The sequence below is a fragment of the Mesoplodon densirostris genome, chromosome 17 (genome assembly GCF_025265405.1).
Source record: "Mesoplodon densirostris isolate mMesDen1 chromosome 17, mMesDen1 primary haplotype, whole genome shotgun sequence".
Lineage (NCBI taxonomy): Eukaryota > Metazoa > Chordata > Mammalia > Artiodactyla > Ziphiidae > Mesoplodon > Mesoplodon densirostris.
The window spans coordinates 62,835,788-62,856,635 of record NC_082677.1 but is presented as its reverse complement, the minus strand read 5'-3'; positions in this window follow the sequence as shown (position 1 = coordinate 62,856,635).

Below are 20,848 nucleotides of genomic sequence, written 5' to 3'. Positions count from 1 at the left end.
CTGTTGCTGGATTAATCTTTTTTTTTTTTTTTTTTTTTTTTTTTTTGCGGTACGCGGGCCTCTCACTGCTGTGGCCTCTCTCATTGCAGAGCACAGGCTCCAGACACGCAGGCTCAGGGGCCATGGCTCACGGGCCCAGCCGCTCCACGGCATGTGGGATCTTCCCGGACCGGGGCACGAACCCGCGTACCCTGCATCGGCAGGCGGACTCCCAACCACTGCGCCACCAGGGAAGCCCTGGATTAATCTTTTTAAAATATAAGTCTGGTTCTGTTACGTCCTAGCCTGACATCCCTCCAAGTCCTCCCTTCCTTCAGTGTAGCATCTACGCTTCTCTACTTGCCACATAAGAGCATCTGTACTATTCCACTTCTGCCCTCCCCCCTCACGCCAGCCACACTGAGGGTCTTGAAAGCACCAGGCTTCTCATTGCCTTTTTTTTTCCCTCTGTGGTCTTCCCTTTGCCTACCCACTCCCTGCTCTGCCTGGTTAACAACTGTTTATCTTTCACAAGTAAGCACGGCCTCTCCTGACCCGGCCCTGAAGTCTGGGTCACACGCCTCATCCTGTGCTACGGCAGCCCCGGAACATACCGAGCCTTCCAGTGGCTCTACCAGCCAAAGGAGCCCCAACAAGTGGCCTCCAGGGCTGCTAACTGTGCTTGTTTCACTTAGACTGCAGTGGTTGGTGCAGCCTGTGTGGACAGGCAGTGAAACAAGAAGGCCTGGTTCAGAAAGTGGGCTTGAATTCAAAGGCAGTTTGCCCCATCTGCCTTCCAGGTTTGGTGGTCTGGCCTGAGCGCCAAAAGTTTTCCATAGAATTCGTATTTGACTATGTCCTCTTCCTCAGGCAGCCCTGGTCTCTTCCTGTATTTTATCAGGAGGGAAGTGGAGAAAGTATCCTTGAGGCTTGTACCTAGATGTGCCACCTCCCATCCTTGACCTTTTTATCTGGATCAGGAGGCAAGATAGGTATAACCAGGGACATACTGCTTTATCCTCCAGCCTGACTCCCAGGGAGCTGGGTAGAGTCTTCAGAGCCTGCCTAGTCCCACGTGGTGGATCTGGGGTCAGGCCTCGCCCCCGTCCTCCCCCACCCCGCTGGTTTTACCACCCTGTAATGGGCCACACCTGAAAAATCTCAGAGGTCTACAGCAAGTCCTCAAGTTCTACCCATCATTTCACATGTTATTTCTGAAAAATTGATGATCGGGGGTTGCTGTACAAATTGCTTGGTGTGCTGAAATTTACTCTAAGCTCAGGATTATTCCATAGATGTCCGTAAAACTGTAACAGACCATAGATATCTCCCCATATGGTAAATCCTGGCCCTCTGAATTTATCAAGCACCTGGAGTGGAGAGAGTAATTTACATGCCCAGGTGGAACCAGAGCAGGAACCCACCAACCAGCAGTAACGTGGCGCGTGAGCTGGGACGACACAGCCTGGTCGCGTCTCAAGGGCCCCGAGGACCTAGACAGCATCGTTCTCATCTCTGACAGTGCCGTGTCCTTGGGAATGACTGGTGCTCATCAGAAAGGCACATTCCTTACCCCGTGCCACAAAGGAGACAAAAAGCACAGACGTGAGGCAGGAGCAATGAGGAAAACAGCCCTTCGCGTTTTTTTTTGTTTGTTTGTTTTGTTCTTGCGGTACGCGAGCCTCTCCCGTTGCGGAGCACAGGCTCCCGACGCGCAGGCTCAGCAGCCATGGCTCACGGGCCCAGCCGCTCCGCAGCATGTGGGATCTTCCCGGACCGGGGCACGAACCCGTGTCCCCTGCATCGGCAGGCGGACTCTCAACCACTGCGCCACCAGGGAAGCCCTATTTTTTTTTTTCCTTTGCATTTTTTAAAGACATGAGTAAGAATTCGACTTGGCAGAGATGTCAAACCAGCGGTCCCTAAACGCGCTCCTGGCCTCTCCATGCTTGTACTCCCCTCCACCTGGGAAGCCCTCCTTCCTCCTTCCTGTGCTTTCAATCCTCCCATAACTTCCTCTTCAAATCTTCCTGCCTGCATGAAGGCTCCCTGCTTACAGTGGTCCACACTAACCTCTCCCTATTCTGTTCTACTGGATTGGATACTTTGGCTGTTTTTGTCTTAAATGTTTCATGTTTCTCTTCTATCTAAAAAAAATAAGATATTTATTTTCCTGTGTATACACACATTAGTGTATGTATGCGAACGTGTATGTATATGCATATGTACATAGCTATATATTTAGGGAAATATAATATTCCTTGGAATTTTGTACTATAAATTTTGCATAGATCATTAAACTGATAAACTAACGTGAATTATTTAAGATTGGGTGGGGAGTTTCCCTGGTGGCTCAGTCGTTAAGAATCTGCCTGCCAATGCAAGGGACACAGGTTCGAGCCCTGGTCCGGGATCGCACAGGCCACGGAGCAACTAAATCCGTGCGCCACAACTACTGAGCCTGTGCTCTAGAGCCCACGAGCCACAACTACTGAGCCCATGTGCCGCAACTACTGAAGCCCACGTGCCTAGAGTCTGTGCTCCACAACAAGAGAAGCCACCGCAATGAGAAGCCTGCGCACCGCAACGAAAAGTAGCCCCCACTCGCCGCAACTAGAGAAAGCCTGCGTGCAGCAACAAAGACCCAATGCAGCCAAAACTAACTAACTAAATAAATAAACTTATAAGAAAAAAAGCTACCCATTAATTCTGACATGAAGAGGGCCAAAGACATAACTCTGGAGAATGGTATGGATAATAGGGGAGTAGAAAGAGGAGCTGGAAAAGAGATTGCAGAGAGGCCAAGGAAGAGGAGGGAGCCAGTCCAGAGTGGTAGCTTAGAAAGCAAAGGGGGGAACTTCAAGGAGGAAGCTGCCACGAGTGAATATTGTTCAGTGGATTAGCACCAGCTTGGGATGCATCACTGATATTCTTGTCAAAACAACTTAATTTACTTTTTCAACAAACTTTTATTGAGTGCCTGCCATTTGCCAAACCACATGGTTCCTGATCCAATGGAGCTTATAGGGTAATTATAATAGTAGAAGACATTTTTGAACATTTACTTAGAAGCTAGGCACTGCTTAACCACTTTCTGTGCATTAACCTGCTCATGTGATTCCCATAGCAACTCCTATGAGATGGGTGCTGCTATTCTTCCATTTTATGGATGGGAAGTCTGAGGTTGATAGGTGTTAAATAGCTGGCCCAGAGTGTGTGTATCAGTCAGGGTAGGTCAAATTATGCTGAAATAACACCTAAGTGTTTTAAAACAACAAGAATTTGTTTCTCATTCACACAGTACATCCATCGTGGGTGGTCGGGAGCGCTACACCATCCTCACTTTGAGACCAGGCTGCACATCACACACTGGCTTTACAGCTTTCACATCACTGGCCAGAGTGAGCCACATGGCTTCCGCCAAGTGTGTGGTGGTGGTGGTGGTGGTATGGGTGTCTAATTTTACCTTGAAGGAGAAAAGATCCGGAAATATTTGGGTGAACAGCAGCAGTGGCCGCCACAGTCAGGAAATGGGAGCCAGGATTTGCACCTGGGCAGGCTACCTCCAGAGCTGACCTCTGACTCACCACACTGCCTGGCCTTCCACTTACAGGTGGGGGCTGACCAGGACCACTGGGGAGAGAACCTCACAGAGGTAAGGGTCTTTCAAATTTTAGACCTCATGTAGGTCTCTTTTGACTCTGAAAGACTTTGACATCAATCCACTGGTTGTCTAAGTTGGCCTCTTATCCCCAAACACGTATTCACTTTGCTTCTCTACATTCAACATAGAAACAGACTAGAGCTATGACACCAGAACAGGGAGCTGGGAATTGCCATCTCTCAAGAGGGTTCATCCACTGGCAAAGTGGAAGCTCAAAATTCCTCATGGAGCATCTTGGCTGGAAGAGACTTTCAAGGTCATCTAATTTAAGTACCAATCCCCTGCTTTTGTTCTTCTTTGAGAGTTGGTCATCCAGGTTCCTCTAGAGCCATCTCCTGGGACAAGGAGCTCACCAAGTCCTCAGGCAGCCTCGCCTGTAATTGGGCTTCCCGGCTAGAAAGCATTTCTTCATAATGAGCTGAAATGTGTATCTCTAAACTTCCTTCTCAGACCGCACACAACAATTCAGATCCCTTTCTCCCAAAAGCCCTTCACATTTTTAAAGATGGCTTTCATGTTCCCCCTGAGTCTTTCTCCTCCAGTTTGAAACTTTTCTCTAATTTAAAACACATTGAACTGCAAGTTTCATTTTTGTGACAATTGAGATTCTTCATGCAATTTAAGATGTTTCTTCTCTTCCTCTCCTCCTTCCTTCCCTCCCTCCTCCCCACCACACCAATTCTAGCAGGGTAATAATCTGATTTAAGAGATAAATAAAAGGGGACTGATCAAATAATGGACACAGGAGTGGCAACTCGGTCACTTCCCCAGGTCAGAACTTGCACGGACCCAGTGTTCACCCACCCAGCTCTTTCTCTGAAGCCAGATATTACAAGCGAATGTATGTTTCTGCCTCATCTGTGCCTACCTCACTGGGCTACTGAAGGATTAAAGGGAATAATCCATAAAGTGGTCTGCTCAGTGCCTGATATATATTAAGAATAAAATGTTAGTTGTTACAAGTAATTAAGGCAATGTTAGATAGCTTCTACCACCAACATAATACATACTGATTAGTAATAATTACTTTTTCCTCATATCATTATGAAATGTAGCATGCTATGTACATTTTGGACATATTTGCAAGTCACTGAGGCTTGACTATGTAAGTTATGTGAAAAACATGTAAAAACATGACTAAAGAGCAGTGTATGGGGCCTTGAAGTGCCTTTTTCTTTTGCTAGTGATTTGAATTAGCAGTTCCTTCAGTCATGAATGATGTGAAGGACAGAGACTAAAAACCTGTAGACTCTTGACTCTGTTAAATTAGAAGAGACTAATTAAAACTGAGCTAATGTTTTCTAGGGATTTAATTCAAAATAGTCAATATAGCAGAAGTGCAAATTCCCCCCGTTGTTCAAAAACAAGGCGTCCTTGATATGGTATGGTACTTATGTGTCATCCGAGAAGAGACTCTTTTATAGCTTAGATCAAAAGTCTCGTGCGTGTTAAATTGTGGTGGGAGGCTAAAAGACCATTAGATCCAGTCGTAGAATGCCAGGTGGAGTTTTTAATTTTCAAACTTTTTATTTTGAAATAACTTTAGACTTGTAGGAAAGTTGCAAAAAAGAGTAGAAAGACTTCCTGAGTAGCTTACCCTTATGTAACTATCTTATAGAACCATAGGAAAATGATCAAAACGAGGGAATTAACATTGATACAATGATCCTAACTAATCTGGAGAGCTTATTTGAATTTTACCAGTGTTCCCTCTAAAGTCAGATCCCATATGGCATTTAGTTGTCATGTGTCTTTAGTCTCTTGTGATCTGTGACAATCCTCAGTCTGTCTTTGCTTTCATGCCTTTGACATTTTTGAAGAATACTTATTTTCCAGATAAAGAAACCAAGACCCAGAGAGCACCATACAGTAAGGTAATAGTAAAACTCTCAATGTGTATCTGTCTGATTTTTTTCATAAATAGATAGAAGTTAGGCAAGAATTTTTGGCAAGAATACCATCTAAGTAATACTGTACCCTTCTCAGTGCATGATATCAGGAGGTACATGATGTCGGTACGTTTTGTCTTATCGTTGGTGAAGTTAAATTTGATCACTTGATTAAGGTGGTAGCTTATATGTGTCCCAAGTTTTATTTTTGCCTTTACACCAAATAAATATCTTCTAGGAAGGATATTTTGAGATTATGTAAATACACTGTCTCTCATCATGCAGCAAAAGCTACTGTGGAATTTGTCTAGTAGTTACTTTCTATTTGCATCATTCTTTCTACATTTATTGGGGCTTCCCTGGTGGCGCAGTGGTTGAGGGTCTGCCTGCAGATGCAGGGGACACAGGTTCGTGCCCTGGTCTGGGAGGATCCCGCATGCTGTGCAGCGGCTGGGCCCGTGAGCCACGGCCACTGGGCCTGCGTGTCCGAGGCCTGTGCTCCGCAACGGGAGAGGCCACGTCAGTGAGAGGCCCGCGTACCACAAAAAAAAAAAAAAAAAAGACCACAAATAAGAAATGTTGAGGATCTGGAGAAAAGGGAACCTTCGTACACTGTTGGTGGGAATGTAAATTGATGCAGCCACTGTGGAAAACAGTATGGAGCTTCCTCAAAAAAACTGAAAATAGAGCCATCATATCATCCAGCAATTCCTGGATATATATATATCCAAAGGGGAAAAAAAACCCACTAATGTGAAAAGACACATGCGCCCAATGTTCATAGCAGCGTTATTAGCCGAGATATGAAAGCAAACTAATTGTCCATCAACAGATGAATGGATAAATAAAATATGGTGTGTGTGTGTGCGTGTATATGTGTGTGTGTGTTTGTGTGTGTATATATATATTATATATATATATATATATATATATATATATATATATATATAATGGAATGTTACTTATAAAAAAGTATGAAATTTGAAGCAACATGGATGGGTCTAGAGGGTATTATGCTTAGTGAAATACTATGTGTTTTCACTTATATATGGAATCTAAAAAATAAAACAGATGAATGAATATAACAAAACAGAAGCAGACTCACAGATATAGAGAACAAACTAGGGGTTACCGTGGAGAGAGGGAAGGGGGAAGGGGCAAGATAGGGATTGGGGATTAAGAGGTACAGACTACTATGTACCAATATATAGTAAATAAGCTACAAGTGTATATTGTACAGCCAATGAATATAGCCATAGTTTATAATAAAAAATACTTTATTGCTAAAAAATGCTAACCATCATCTGACAAGCAAGGTTGTGACAAACCTTAAATTTGTAAAACACAATATCTGTGAAGTGCACTAAAACAAAGTGTGCCTGGGAAGAAATTTGTAAATGATACTTTAATTCTTAATTTAGCCTAAGATGTCTGCTTGCAATGGGGGGAAAATAAGCATTTTTCCCCGAATTAACCTGATTCAATATTCACTTCTGACTGGCTATTTCAAACAGATCTTAATGCCGTGAATTGCAGGCAGAGACACGAGGGGAAAAATAGCAAAACATGGGCGGTTGTTCCCCCTCCTCTGGGCTCCCATAGCCCTTCTCAAGTGCTTCTACTTGAGGGTCTCACTTTTGTACTGTTATGTGTTTTTCTCTGTTATCAGAACCATCATGGTGCCTGGCACATACCAGACTCTGTATGTGTTAGTTGACTGAATAAATGAGTGAATAGTCAGTATGTTAGGGTCTGCTGATTCTCTTTAAACATCACCAAGGGAGAAGATGGGTATAGTAAGGAGAAAATTACTCAGGAAACACTTTATTAGAAAGGTATTGAGAAGGAAACAGGTGAAGGAAAGAAAAATACAGGCAATGTGCAAGTCCAGTTGGCTCCGTTCCTGAGATCCTTCTCATTCTGGATGATTTTCTTGGGGGCTGGCCTGGCTCTGGTCTTTTCTTCTCTCTTCATCAGATCTTCTAACACCTCTGCAAGTTGGACTACTTCCAAGAAAGCTTGGGAATTTTTCTTTGTGAAATTTGGAGACCTAGCTCTAACTATAATCTGAAGGGTCCACCTATGTTTTGGCAAACAGCATGCCAACATTTGGCGCGGTGGTTTTGGAGCCTGTCTGGCTGGCCCAGGGCCCTCGGTATCATGGTGATCTGGGGTTGTTGGGAAACCATCCTGAGATAGTTTGGCTGGTATACAACCAGTCATTCTACTGAATTGGTGACCTTTGGAAATCTCTGAGCAATTGTAGGGAGCAGTAGGTTCTATTTTGATCATTGAAAGCCAACCTGATCTCACACAATGTTGTAATCTTAGTGCTTTAGCAGGTAAAAGGGATGCTCCGCACATCAAAATATAACACACAAAATATTTTTTCTCCTCACATCTATGCCTTAGCACATCCAAATTCTGTATTTTACCACCAGTCCATACTTGAAGAAGATCAGCAAGGTCTGTTCCTGCCATTGTAAGATCTCTGAGATGGGTGGAAATGTCGATGACACGCCAGAATCCGTTCCAAAGACAACTTGTATAGAATACACCTCTTAAGTTCCAAGGTGATTCATCTGGGTTGCACTTTATAGGGTTCAGAAGATCAGAAGATAGGGTTGGGTAACAGCAACATGTCATTGAAGATAAGTGAATGTTGACGACAGAGTGAATGGGGGGATGAGAAAGGCAGAGAAGAGTCAGTTGGCAATGCTCCGAGGCATGCAGTATATTGTTCCTTTCTGAGAAGTGCCTGCCATCTGGCTTCTTTTATACAACAGACTTACCATGCAGTGTCACTACACCTTACAGAGTAATCTTTGCATGAATTCTGAGTAGGTGCCATAGTAAATTATGTATAACCAGATTTAAAAGAAATTCCTCATAATTGAAATATGGAATCATGTTAAACCTCTTATTACTCCAAAAAGGCTTATACAGTTAAACCACATTTCTCTCTCTTTTGAGATACTGTCCTATCCTCTCTCCTCTACAATTGTGGAGTGATTAGTATAGTTAGAGAACGGGTAACCATGAACATTTAAGAGAAGTATTATAATATTAGTGTTGTGACATATTCGATGAAGGTCTCATGTTATATTCTTATTTTCTCTTCGAATTTTTGCATCTTGCATTTTGACGCACAGTCCCTAATCCATTAAAATTTAAACTGTAATGACATGTGTAATACATTTTTTTCTGCAAGTTTTGTCCTTAAAGATGAATTTATTTCTTGGGCACTTGCATGCTATGCTTTTGGGAGTGGAGATGCTGCAGTCTTTCTGGAAGGCTGTTTGGGAACGTGTAACAAAAGCATTAAAATAAACGTGTACTTTGACACAACAGTCCTACTTCTAGGAATTTAATCCATGGAAATGATCAGAGATGAGTACAAAGATTAAACAAGGATGTTTGTTGCAGAATTCTTAATACAGGTGAAAAACTGTAAACAACTCTAAATGTCCAAAAATAGGGAAATCGATTACACCAATTATGATAACATCATAATTATTTATGGTGCAGTGAGTTATTATGTACCTTTAAAAATCATGAGAAAAATTTGAATAATATATTGCTAAATGTAAAAATTATAATATAGAGCATGATATCACAATTTTGTTTAAATTTATGTGTATATACCAAAAACAGATTGAAAATATAAATGTCAAATAGTGAGCCATGGCTATCTCTGAATAAAGGACTTATCAATGAATGACTTTCTTCTTTGGCCTCCTTAATAGTTTAGAAACTTTCTATAATGAAATGGATCATTCCTTCATAAGAGGATAAATGCTAGGATAATGCTAGGGAAGACCCCCAAGAAGCCAGACAGCAAAGGGTTAAACAAGATTTTACACATAGTTGCTCTACTTTTGCCGCACAGGGTAGAGTCCATGAGTGATGGTGGAAGGAACCAAAGATCAATGAATAGTATCAATTAGGCATTCTGGAATAGGACGCAGCCTATGAACTCTCCAACGACAAAGAGGAAGAAGTAGTCTCAGGGAACCCCCAGTGAAATGAGTGACCCGAACTGCACCTAAAAGAGACTTACAGAACCCAAACAAAAGGATAGAGACTGAGGAAGAAGTGACAAAGGAATAAGAAGAGATCTCTAAGGAAATATTTCCTGGGGCCTGCCAGGAGCCAGGATCCTGAGAGGCCATCCACCCCCAGAAGGCAGGTGTCACCAACCGTGAGACCTGGGGGGGCAGGTGGGCAGTGTATGTGGAGCCAGAAGAACTGGCCAGGAGAGTTTGGGGTATTGGGGTGTGTGTTTAATGCAGAGTTGCTGGAGCTTCTAGTCTTTCAGAGTAAGCTTGAACTTCTAAGTGGAATCTCCTAAGTTTATAAACGCTGGCACATTAAAATTAAAAAAACAAATTAATAGGCTTTATATTTTTAGGGCAGTTGTAGGTTTATAGAAAAGTTGAGCAGAAAGTAGAGCTCCCATATACCCTCTTACCCCTGCCCCCCAGTTTCCCCTATTATTAACATCTTGCATTAGTGCAGTACATTTATTACAATTGAGCCAATATTGATACATTATTATTAACTAAAGCCCACAGTTTACATTATGGTTCACTTTTGGTGTTATACATTCTATGGGTGTTGACAAATGTGTAATAATGTGTATCCACCATTACAGTATTGTACAGAATAGTTTCACTGCCCTAAAAATACTTTGTGCTCCACCTATCCATTCCTCCCTCTCTCTCCCTGAACCCTGATCTTTTTACTGTCTCCACAGTTTTGCCTTTTCCAGAATGTCATGTAGTTGTAATCATATAGGATGTCGCCTTTTCAATTGGTTTTGTTCACTTAGCTGTATGCATTGAGGTCCCTACATGTCTTTTCATGGCTTGATAGATTATTTGTTTTTATTGATGAATAGTATTCCATTTTATGTATGTACTACAGTTTGCTTATCCATATATCTATTGAAGGGCATCTTGGTTGCTTCTAGTACCTTTTTTTTAAAGACAGCTTTGTGGAGGTATGATTGACATATAATAACCTGCACGTATTTCAAGTCCAAAATTTGATGAGTTTTCACACACCTATATATCAGTGAAACCGCTGCCAAAATCAAGCTAATGAATGTGTCTATCAGCCCCAAAGGTTTCCTTATGCCCCCTTTGTAATCCCTTCCTCATACCCCTACCTGCCACCCTGTCTCTAGGCAAACACTCACCTTTCTGTCACTTGAGATTAGTTCGCATTTTCTAAACTTTATATAAATGAAATCATGCAGTGTAAACTCTTTTTGTCTTGCTTCTTTCACTCAGCACAAGTGGGGGCAGGTATTTCCCCTGGATTTTGTAGAAGTCTAAATTTCAAGAAGCTGGCATGTCTCCTGAGGATGGTAACTAAGAAGATGCAGCCAGAGATTTGCCCTAGTGTCAAATGTCCCCTCTTGCAATATCTCCTTATACCCTATATTAGTTATGAAAAGAGCCCAAGCTGTTCTTTCCTTCAGAGTCATGTTGCAAAAGAGTCTCCGCTCTCATTAGGCCACACACACAGCATTTTCACAATCTGATGCGAAGAGCTGTCCAAGCACAACGCCCTGCCCTCCCCCCATACCACCCCTCCCTGTGACTGCTGTGTTTTGATAGGACTGACCTGGTTTTGATGGAGTGAAGCTTTCAGCCATCCTTTGCTCTCTGTTTTAACAACTGCAGATTATGGAGAAGCATTTTTGACATATAATTACATGGAGGATAAAGTAGATTATAAAAATGTGTATTCTATAATTCCAGTTTGATTTAAAAAATGACTATTGAAGGAATGACTCATTACATTTCTCTGGAATGATAAACAGCAAAAGAGTAATCAGAATTACTTCCGGATGGTGAGATGATGAGTGATTTAAATTTTCTTCTCCGTAGTTTTCCATGTTCTTCAAATTTTCTGAAATGAATGTGTGTATTGTGATCAGAAATAGTGTGAAAAAAATTTATATTAAACCCCAAATTGGGGCTTTTGATTTGCAAGAAATTACCAAGTTATTTGGAGTAAGTTCCCACGCCCAATTAACTTGAACCCTAATGTTAGAGGAACCACTGACTGAAACTGCCCACCTTGGCCAGGCACCACAGTAACCATTTGTATGAGTTATTTTATGACAGGAGATCCTGGCAAGGAACACAGAACTAACAAGCCACCACCAACCGGAAGAATTCGGGCAAGGTCAAAAGGAGACCCCAGTCTGTATGTCCTACCAACCTCTCAGAATCCTTCTCGCTGGAATCCATCTTGGCTGAGTGATGCGTGTGCCACCAGGAAGGACCCTGAGTCAGAATGATTGGCCAGAGACAATCCGGAAACTAACCCCATCACCATAAAACCTGAGACTTCGAGCCACATGGCAGAGAAGTTCTCCTGGGTTCCCTCACCCTCCTGCTCTCTGCCCGGGCGCCCCTTCTCAATAAAGTCTCTTGCTTTGTCAGCACATGTGTCTCCTGGGTCAATTCATTTCCAAGTATTAGACAAGAGCGCACTCTCGAGCCCCCTTCCTGCAACACTAAGGTAGCAATAGTCACTGTTTATCATTCATTCACTTACTCCTCCAGCAAACATTTAGTACTCAGTTATTACGTGTTAGGCTCTGTGTTAGATGTTGGATAAAAAGATGAACACGATAGTAATCCCCTTCCCTTGGAAAGATCCCCGTTTGGCTGATTAGTTATTCAGGTCAGTGTACTGATTTGAAGAGGTCGGTCAAGTTGGGGGTTGGGAGGCAAGTGGTGGTTAAGAATTCAACTAGGAGTTGGTTTTGAAAGAGAAGGGGAAGTGTATTGCTTTTGGTACTCAAGACTGTGGAATCCATTCCAATGACAAATGTCAGCATGATTGTATTAGTACCTCCATCAGTGAACTGGGAGGGTCATTAAATACTTGAGTGTAGTAGCAACTGCGGTTCTACCAATGTGTTTTCTGACTCCATTATTCTAGAGATTTTTTAAAGTTAACTTCTTACTTTGCAATAATTGTAGACTCACATGCAGTCGTAAGAAATAGTACAGAGAGATTCCATGTGCCCTTTACCCAATTTCCCTCAATGGTCACATCTTGCAAAACTATATTATAATATCACACATTCTCAGGATCTTAATACCTAGGAAAATGAAGAAGAAGCCAGTCTGGCTCCTTTACCAAACTTCATATATAGCTGGTCCCTCTGCCATTCTTGGCAGGATTCTGCAACATTGGCTTTTCCTCTTACACTTTAGTAAAGGCCTCCCTGAAGGCAGATTTTTTCTTTATATCTTAAAATATTCAAGTATTTCCTTAAAGGGTTACATTCAAATATTTCCTTAAATTAGATTATTTTCTTGGATGAAGTCAGTATATAAATGTGAAGGAACAGCTTTTAGTCATTAGGTTATGGGGACCCTGTGAACAGAAATCTTTACCTATGAACAGTAAGGATGTTTGTAGCCATGGGCGGAAGACTGATGGAAAGATTGTTCCCAAAGGAGACTATTGAGCAGTGCACAGTCTCAAAGGGTCTTCACAGGGGCATCTGGAAGTGAATGTAATCTCCAGCCACAGTGCCATATACAAGGAAGCTTCTATTGCTTCTATAAGAAGAGGAGCAGCCGTGCTCAGAGATTCAAAAGACTTAAAGTTCAAGGGAAAAATCTGAGAGGGGAAGAGATGGAAAGTTTTCCCAGGAGGAGCCCAACCCACCTCCCAACTCAGAAGGAAACAAAGGAGCTCCCTGGACCTTTCCATAGAGATGGAGGGGCCAGTAAGTCAGGAGACCATCTGGATGTTCAGCTGACGAGTTTATCCTTTAAGGCACAGTGCTTCCCTGTTCTCATTCATAAATTCATTTAATAAATATTACTGAGCACTTTTTATCTGTCCGTCCCTAACTGTTGAGTTGGCAGAAAGATGAGAATTGAGTGACTTTTTTGGGGTTTTTTTTTGAGGGTATTGCATTTTTTAAAAAAAAATTATTTATTTATTTTGGCTGCTCCGGGTCTTATTTGTGGCACGCGGAATCTTCATTGAGGCATGAAGTATCTTTTAGTTGTGGCATGTGGGATCTTTTTAGTTGTGGCATGTGGACTCTTAGTTGCGGCACGCATGTGGGATCTAGTTCCCCGACTAGGGATCAAACCCGGGCCCCCTGCACTGGGAGTGCGGAGTCTTACCTACTGGATCACCAGGGAAGTCCCAAGAGTGACTGTTAAATAAAAGATAATTGAGACAAAGATGAGAGGGAAAAAAGTGTCCCTATCAGGAAAGAGGTATCTTATATTTGACTCATCCTGGTTGCCTAGTGTCAGGAAAGAGCACTGTGCTATGAGTCAGGAGGCTGAGGCTCTGTCACTAACTAGCTCTGTGATCTTGGGTAAGTTATTTTTGACTCTGTGTGGGCATTGGTTTTCTCAGATGATTGGTCCAAACAATTTTTAAACTTCTCATCAGCTGAATAATTTATGAGATAGTATGGCTCAAAGAGATCATGTATAGGACTAACTGTAGGATAATAGGAGTGGTACTGCCCGACAAATGCTAACCTTTAAAGAAGTAGGCTGCTAACACCCAGTTCGGAATTTCTGATGAGATTAAGCAGAATTCTTCTCGTCACTAGAAAGCAGCTAAGAAGCTAAGGCTTATAGTGGTGTTTCCCCAACATCTCTTCAGTGTCTCTCTCCCACCCACGTGACCCACACCAACCCTCCTTCAAAAGCCAAAAGGTGAATGGCCGAGGGTGACCTGGTTGTGAAAAGAGATTGGGTTTATGAGTTTTGATGTCCAGTTTCACCATTTACCATCTGCTATGAGTTGAACTGTGTTCCCTCTGTGTTTCCCCACCAAATTTATGTGTTGAAGTCCTAACCCCAGTACCTCAGAATGCAACCCTATTTGGAAACAGGATCGTTGCAGATCTAATCAGATGTAAGATGAGGTCATGCTGGATTAGGGGGGGACCTCTGGACTTGTGTGGACTTAGGGTGGACGTGTGTCCTTATAAAATGGGAAATTTGGACACAGAGGCACACACACAGGGAGAACACCATGTGAAAACTGGAGTTAGGCTGCCACAAGCCAAGGAACTACCAGAAGCTGGGATACAGTCTGCAAAACATCCTTGCCTCTTGCTTTCAGAAGGAGCATGGCCCTGCCGGCACCCTGATCTCAGACTTCAAGTCTCCAGAACTGTGAGATAATACATTTCTACCACTCAGTTTGTGGTACTTTGTGTTTAAAGTAACCAAACAAGGAGGCCATTGGTCTGAGGTGCCTCTAATGTTTTGGTCGTTCATGCAAGCAAATCAGAACCTAAGCCAGAGTGAATTCCTGTAAAAGCCTCAAGGTTAAGAACAACCCAATCACAAACAGCCAACTAGGATTTCCCCCAAAATGCAACCACTTAAGCTATAGCCAATCAGATAATTTCCTTGCTTTGCCGCTGCATCTTCTCTGTAAAAACCCTAACTCCTGCTGGTGAAGCACTCCTAACAACTTCTGGTTTGGGGCTACCCAATTCAAATCACTGTGTGCTCAAATAAACCCTTAAAAAATTTAATATGCTTTAGCTTATCTTTTCACAGTTCCTTACGACAATGATAGCAAGCTAATATACCATCTGTGTGATCTTGGGCAACTCAGATAATTCTGTGAGGTCAAATTTCTTCAGTGGAAATTGAAGTCATAGAGAGAGGTTTATTATTTTTTTAATGTAGGTATTTTTTAAAGTGTATTTTACTCCTTAATGCTTCACCCTCTGTAGTTCCCAGTCCCCATGTGCACCATGACTTTGCTTCTTCACTTACAGCTTTGTGTTTCCTTGAGTCTTCAGTGAGGAAAAACATGTTTCCACCCAGAAGACTGCTCACCCCTCCATCATTTCTGAGTTCTGACTTGGGCTTTGAATCATCCTGCTCAAGATGAAATCCATTTCTGTGGCATAAATGGACAGTTGGTGTTCATAAATTTCAATTGATTTTTATGACTATAAAATATTATGTCGGGGCTTCCCTGGTGGCGCAGTGGTTGAGAGTCTGCCTGCCGATGCAGGGGACACGGGTTCGTGCCCCGGTCTGGGAGGATCCCACATGCCGCGTAGCGGCTGGGCCCGTGAGCCATGGCTGCTGAGCGGGCGCGTCCGGAGCCTGTGCTCCGCAGCGGGAGAGGCCACAACAGTGAGAGGCCCGCATACCACAAAAAAAAAAAAAAAAAAAATTATGTCATTATAAGCACCTCTTATAATTGAAGTAAACCAAAATCTCCAATAAATTATCTTGCTTTGCACAATTTTCAGTCTGTTCTTCTTATATTAGAACACTTTAAAAAAGAAGAATTCATAACAGCAAAATTTAAATTTAGTAGGTTGCTGTGTGCTGTGATTTGTAAGAACGTATTTCTTTTTTGTAGCTTATAAAATGAACTGGAAGTTTAGAGTTATTCTTTTGGGTTATGTATAGTTGTGTGTTCCTCTGTGTGTGTGTGTGTGTGTGTGTGTGTGTGTGTGTGCACTTGGCCTATTAAAAGTAACTGAATTAATTTAGATGAGATTAAATAAGAAGAAATCTTTTCCAAAGATGGCGTCAGGCACTATGGTTAGATGCTTTTGGACAGCAGTGATAAAATAATGAGCTTGGTATAAAGTATCAGATTCAGGTCAAGTATTTTTTGAAGATGTTTTTTAAATTTTATTTTTCTTGTTTTTAATGATAGAATTCATCTTTGTCAGCTCTTGAAATTAATGAGTTGCCTCAAATCTGGTTTACCCGGTCTCTGTGGCTTATTTAAGCTTTGTCCACACATATATTTGTTGTAATTAATGATGGAGATTCCTAAGTTCTAAGGCTAAGAGAATAGCGTACCTGTAAACATAGCACATCCTCATTTAATTAATTCAGCAGAATCTAGGAAAGAACCGTTCCCTTCATTTCTGGGTAGTAATATTGCATAATAGATAAGAATATTTTCCATGTGCTGAAGTTAGAAGTATTGATTTAGTTTCCAGAGGAAATATATTATGAAAAGGACTTCTAATTAGATTCTTGGATTAGATGTGTGTATGTGTGTAAGCGTGAGTGTGATTTATAGATGAGGAAACTGAGGCTGAGAGAGGATAACTACTTTGTCCAAGGCCATTGAATTCGTAAGTAGCAGGACCAAGACCGAGAAAACAAATCTGTGATGTGCCAAAGCCATATTGTTTCTACTACTTACAGGAGGTTCCTTTATATAGTGTCATCCTAACAAGTACCCATCATTCTAAATTTTTTAACTTAAATTTTTAAATTTATGATTAAGAAGTAAGTACTACATGTGAGTGGTTCAATATTCAAAATGTACAGAAATATAGAGTGAAAACAAATCTCCTTTTCTCTCTGGTTCCCCATCTCTTTAGGCCTCCTTCCCAGAGAAAGCCACTCCACCAGTTTCTTGTGTATATTCTATATATTTACACACACACACATACACATACACTCCCTCACTGTGTTAGCATAGTGAATTCACAGTTATGTACCTTATGATTTCTCTTGACATTATATTTTGGTGATCCTTGCAGATCCCAAACTGTCTTAATTGTACATTTATAGACTATGGTGGATCTGTTAGTACTAAAATTGTGTAAAAACTTTACATTTTCAGGCCATACAGCCTCTTACAAATGTATAGGTGGTATTTGCTGGGTTTGATCAGAAGTGGGCAGAAAGGGGAGTGAATGTCTCCCTTCCACAGATCTGTATTTTGAAGGGGGAGTAGCTATATTACTTGCCCAAGTTAGTCATTAAATTATAGAGGTACACATAAAAAAATCCATATTGAATACCCATTACCAGGATGAAGGATAAAAGCCAAAGTGATAAAATAAAGATTAGAAGGCACAAGTGTGCATAACAAGGAACTGAGACAGATGTAAAAATGAGTGATGCAAAATCTGAAATTAAAAAACCTGTATGATGTATAAAAACAGCCTTAAGAATAGACTATCAAAAAATACATGCAAGAGGGAAAAAATGCATCCAACTGAAATACCAGAAACCACACAGCCCGTTCCTAACCCTTGATTCCTCTGAAGAACAATTCACACCACGAAGAAAAGAAAAGCTTTTAGATGTAGAAAGCAAAACCCTTATCAGGACAGATACCCAGCATTTACGAAACAATTTGGACACGGGTGAAAAAAATAATCTCTTTTCCCCATGATGTGGCTGCAGAAAATAGATCAAAAAGCATCAGACAGAGGAGTCCAGCAGGGCTAAAAAAAAGGAGGATTTTCACATTCAGGGGCATGGAAAAGGAGCAGGCAACTCGCTGACAGGCAGAAGAAAGAGGCAGATGATTGATTTCTCTGTATTAATCTTAGCTATGGCTCTAAAATGTTTACCACCTCATTTGATTGCTTACCAGGCTCTGAGCCGTCTCTTCCTCCTTTGAATGTAGCGAAGGCATGGTTTGCATCCTACCTCCAAAGTTTTGCATGTCCACCCTGCATTGTCCACAAATTCTCTAAAGAATCACGCATTGAGTCCTTTTTATGTTCAAGATGGTACTAGATGCTGAGATGCAAAACTAAAGTGTGCAGAACATCAATTTTCATTCAGATTCTTGCCTCAACTGTAAAAGAAAAGGGTAAAATATATTGCTTTCTGATAAGGCACTTTTCTACTCAGATTCTTTCCCTCTGTGATATACAGCTGCCTCTTTTTACTGGCTTTCAGAACATTCCATAGAATAGTCCTTGATTTTATGGCTTCCGGTGACAACAAATGGTCTCAATGTGCCCAGGAGGTATTTCCTCCTGGATTCTGCTCTTTGGTTTCTAGCAAAGACTTTCCTTTTGGTAAATAAGGCAATGTTTAATTACAGCCATACTCATGATCTGAGATCTTCTAGGCTTATGTCCTTAGATGTCTGATTACTTACACCAGCTTCTCAGGAATTCTGTTTGAATTCTTCTCTAAGCCTCGGCTTGCTTACAAACAACTTGGCTGGGAGTTTATTACTGTTGGACTTACACAGAAATGTATGTGTGCATCTATACATCTCTCCGCCTCCTTTTTCAAGGAACTTGAGATAGAATGGAGAAATACATAAATTTGCAAAAGGATAAAATAAGAATTTCCATATCTAGGAACATATGGGAAGGCAAATATCAAACAAAACACTGTGTGAATCAGTTGCTAGACATGGGGCTATGAATTTGGTTCTAAGCGTCATAAATGGTCAAGGCAAAGAAAGAGACACTATCCTAAGATTCATAGGATCTAAAAGTTCAGGACAAACTAGTTGCTACGGGGAAGCACCGTTTTTCTGGAAATTGAACGCTGAGAGAAATCTCTCCCATGGATCCTCATAAAAATGACATTGTGATGTATATGAGATGATATAAAAACGCCTTACAAGTTTCACATGATATTTTGCGATGACATGCCTTAATGTAGGCTTATGGCTTGATACTAGAAGATAATTCAGTTAATGTAATGGGAGGAGGGACCCCAAATTATTACTTTAGCTAGGCTCCTGTATCAAGATGAGGATTTCTTAACTCTATTCTGACCTGCTTAGGGCTTCCATCTAGGGTAGCGATATTAAAGCACAGAGAGGAGGGAGGCCACGTCCTATGGCAGAGATTAGAATGATGTGGCCTCAAACCAAGGAAGCTGAGGAATGGCAGCAGTCACTGGAAACTGGAAGAGGCAAAACGGATTCTCCCCTGGAGCCTTCAGAGGGTGCGCAGTCCTACCGACACGCTGAGTTTGGACTTACTGGTCTTCAAAACTGTGCGAGAATACGTTTCTGCTACTTCAAGCCACTCAGTAGAAATTTATTAAGGCAGCCCGAGGAAATGAACACACATGGAATATTTCAGTTGACTTGATTCCAACATTTCCTTAGGAGCCTTGCTTTATTCTGACCCAGTGATTCTCACGTGCACATTAGAATGGCTTAGAGAACTTAGAACAAATGCTGACGTCTGGGCCACACCCTCAGAGATTCCACTTCAATGGGCTTGGGCTTGCTCTACAAACTGGCAACGGTGTACAATCAGAGTTGAGAACATTCATTTCTGTGTAAGTCCAACATTTAATTAGTCACAGCAACTTAATATCATAGGGGTGACACAAAAGTACATGGGGTGGGGGCTTCCCTGGTGGCACAGTGGTTGGGAGTCCGCCTGCCGATGCAGGGGACACGGGTTCATGCCCCGGTCTGGGAAGATCCCACATGCCACGGAGCAGCTGGGCCCATGAGCCATGGCCGCTGAGCCTGCGCGTCCGGAGCCTGTGCTCCGCAACAGGAGAGGCCACAACAGTGAGAGGCCCGCGTACCACAAAAAAAAAAAAAAAAAAAAGTACATGGGGTGGGAACGGCTATATAAAATTTGTTTTAACTTAGGAATTTGCTTTGGGACGTAACATTCTGTATCTTCATGCCCAGATAGAAAGCATTCTTAGACACTGTCTGAAGCAGTTTTGCATCAGCTGTCTGCACAGACCCATATGGCACTAAGAGAGTCCTGTTTCTACCATGAGGAGGGAGTATGGATGCTCTCACAGGTGGCCACCGCTGCCCATCTGGACGCCCCCCTCGCTGCCTCTGGAAGCACTGGGGAGGCATTGCCTTCTAGACTGAAGCTGGACAATGCTTAACTTTAACATAAATCAAAAGACATCATTTATTAAGCCCTTGCCCCCAATTGTCCCACTGCCTCTTGACAATTAGACGATGACAATTTTGAATTTCTGGTGGCATGGTACTTTGTGTAATTAAAAAAAAAATCTGCTGCAGAGACGTGCTGAATAGGAGAATAGTACCTTATTATCTGAAGGGAAGAGGGTCCTTCACTGTGAATTGTGGAACAAAGCAATTCCTTGTTCGTCAGCCCTCAATAAATGTTTCTTTATTTGTGAAGTTGTGTGATGGCCTGTAGTGGTCTTTCGCGCACATCAGGGAGCAGTCAGGAGTGAGCTGCAGTTAGCAGTGGGGCTGGTCTATGAAGGGCCTTTGACGACGAGCTCACTGCCTCTATTGACTCCCCAGGAAGTCTGAGGTCACAAGCTTGGCTGGAGCACATGAGCCCAGATAATGAAGATGGTTTGGCCTTCTTGAAACAAAGCCAGAAACTTTATCTACTTCATTGTGCACTTTGGGTCATGTGCTAACGATGAGGATTTGTCTAATACTAATCCCCCTAATGAAGGCTTCTCCCAGCCCTTACACAAACCCCACAAGGCCCCGTGATTTGGCAAGCCGGGCAGAATAAAGGCAAAACGGCGTTTGGCTTTTGAACTGAGTTCAAGGCAATTAAAGCCATGGACTAAGGAGGGAA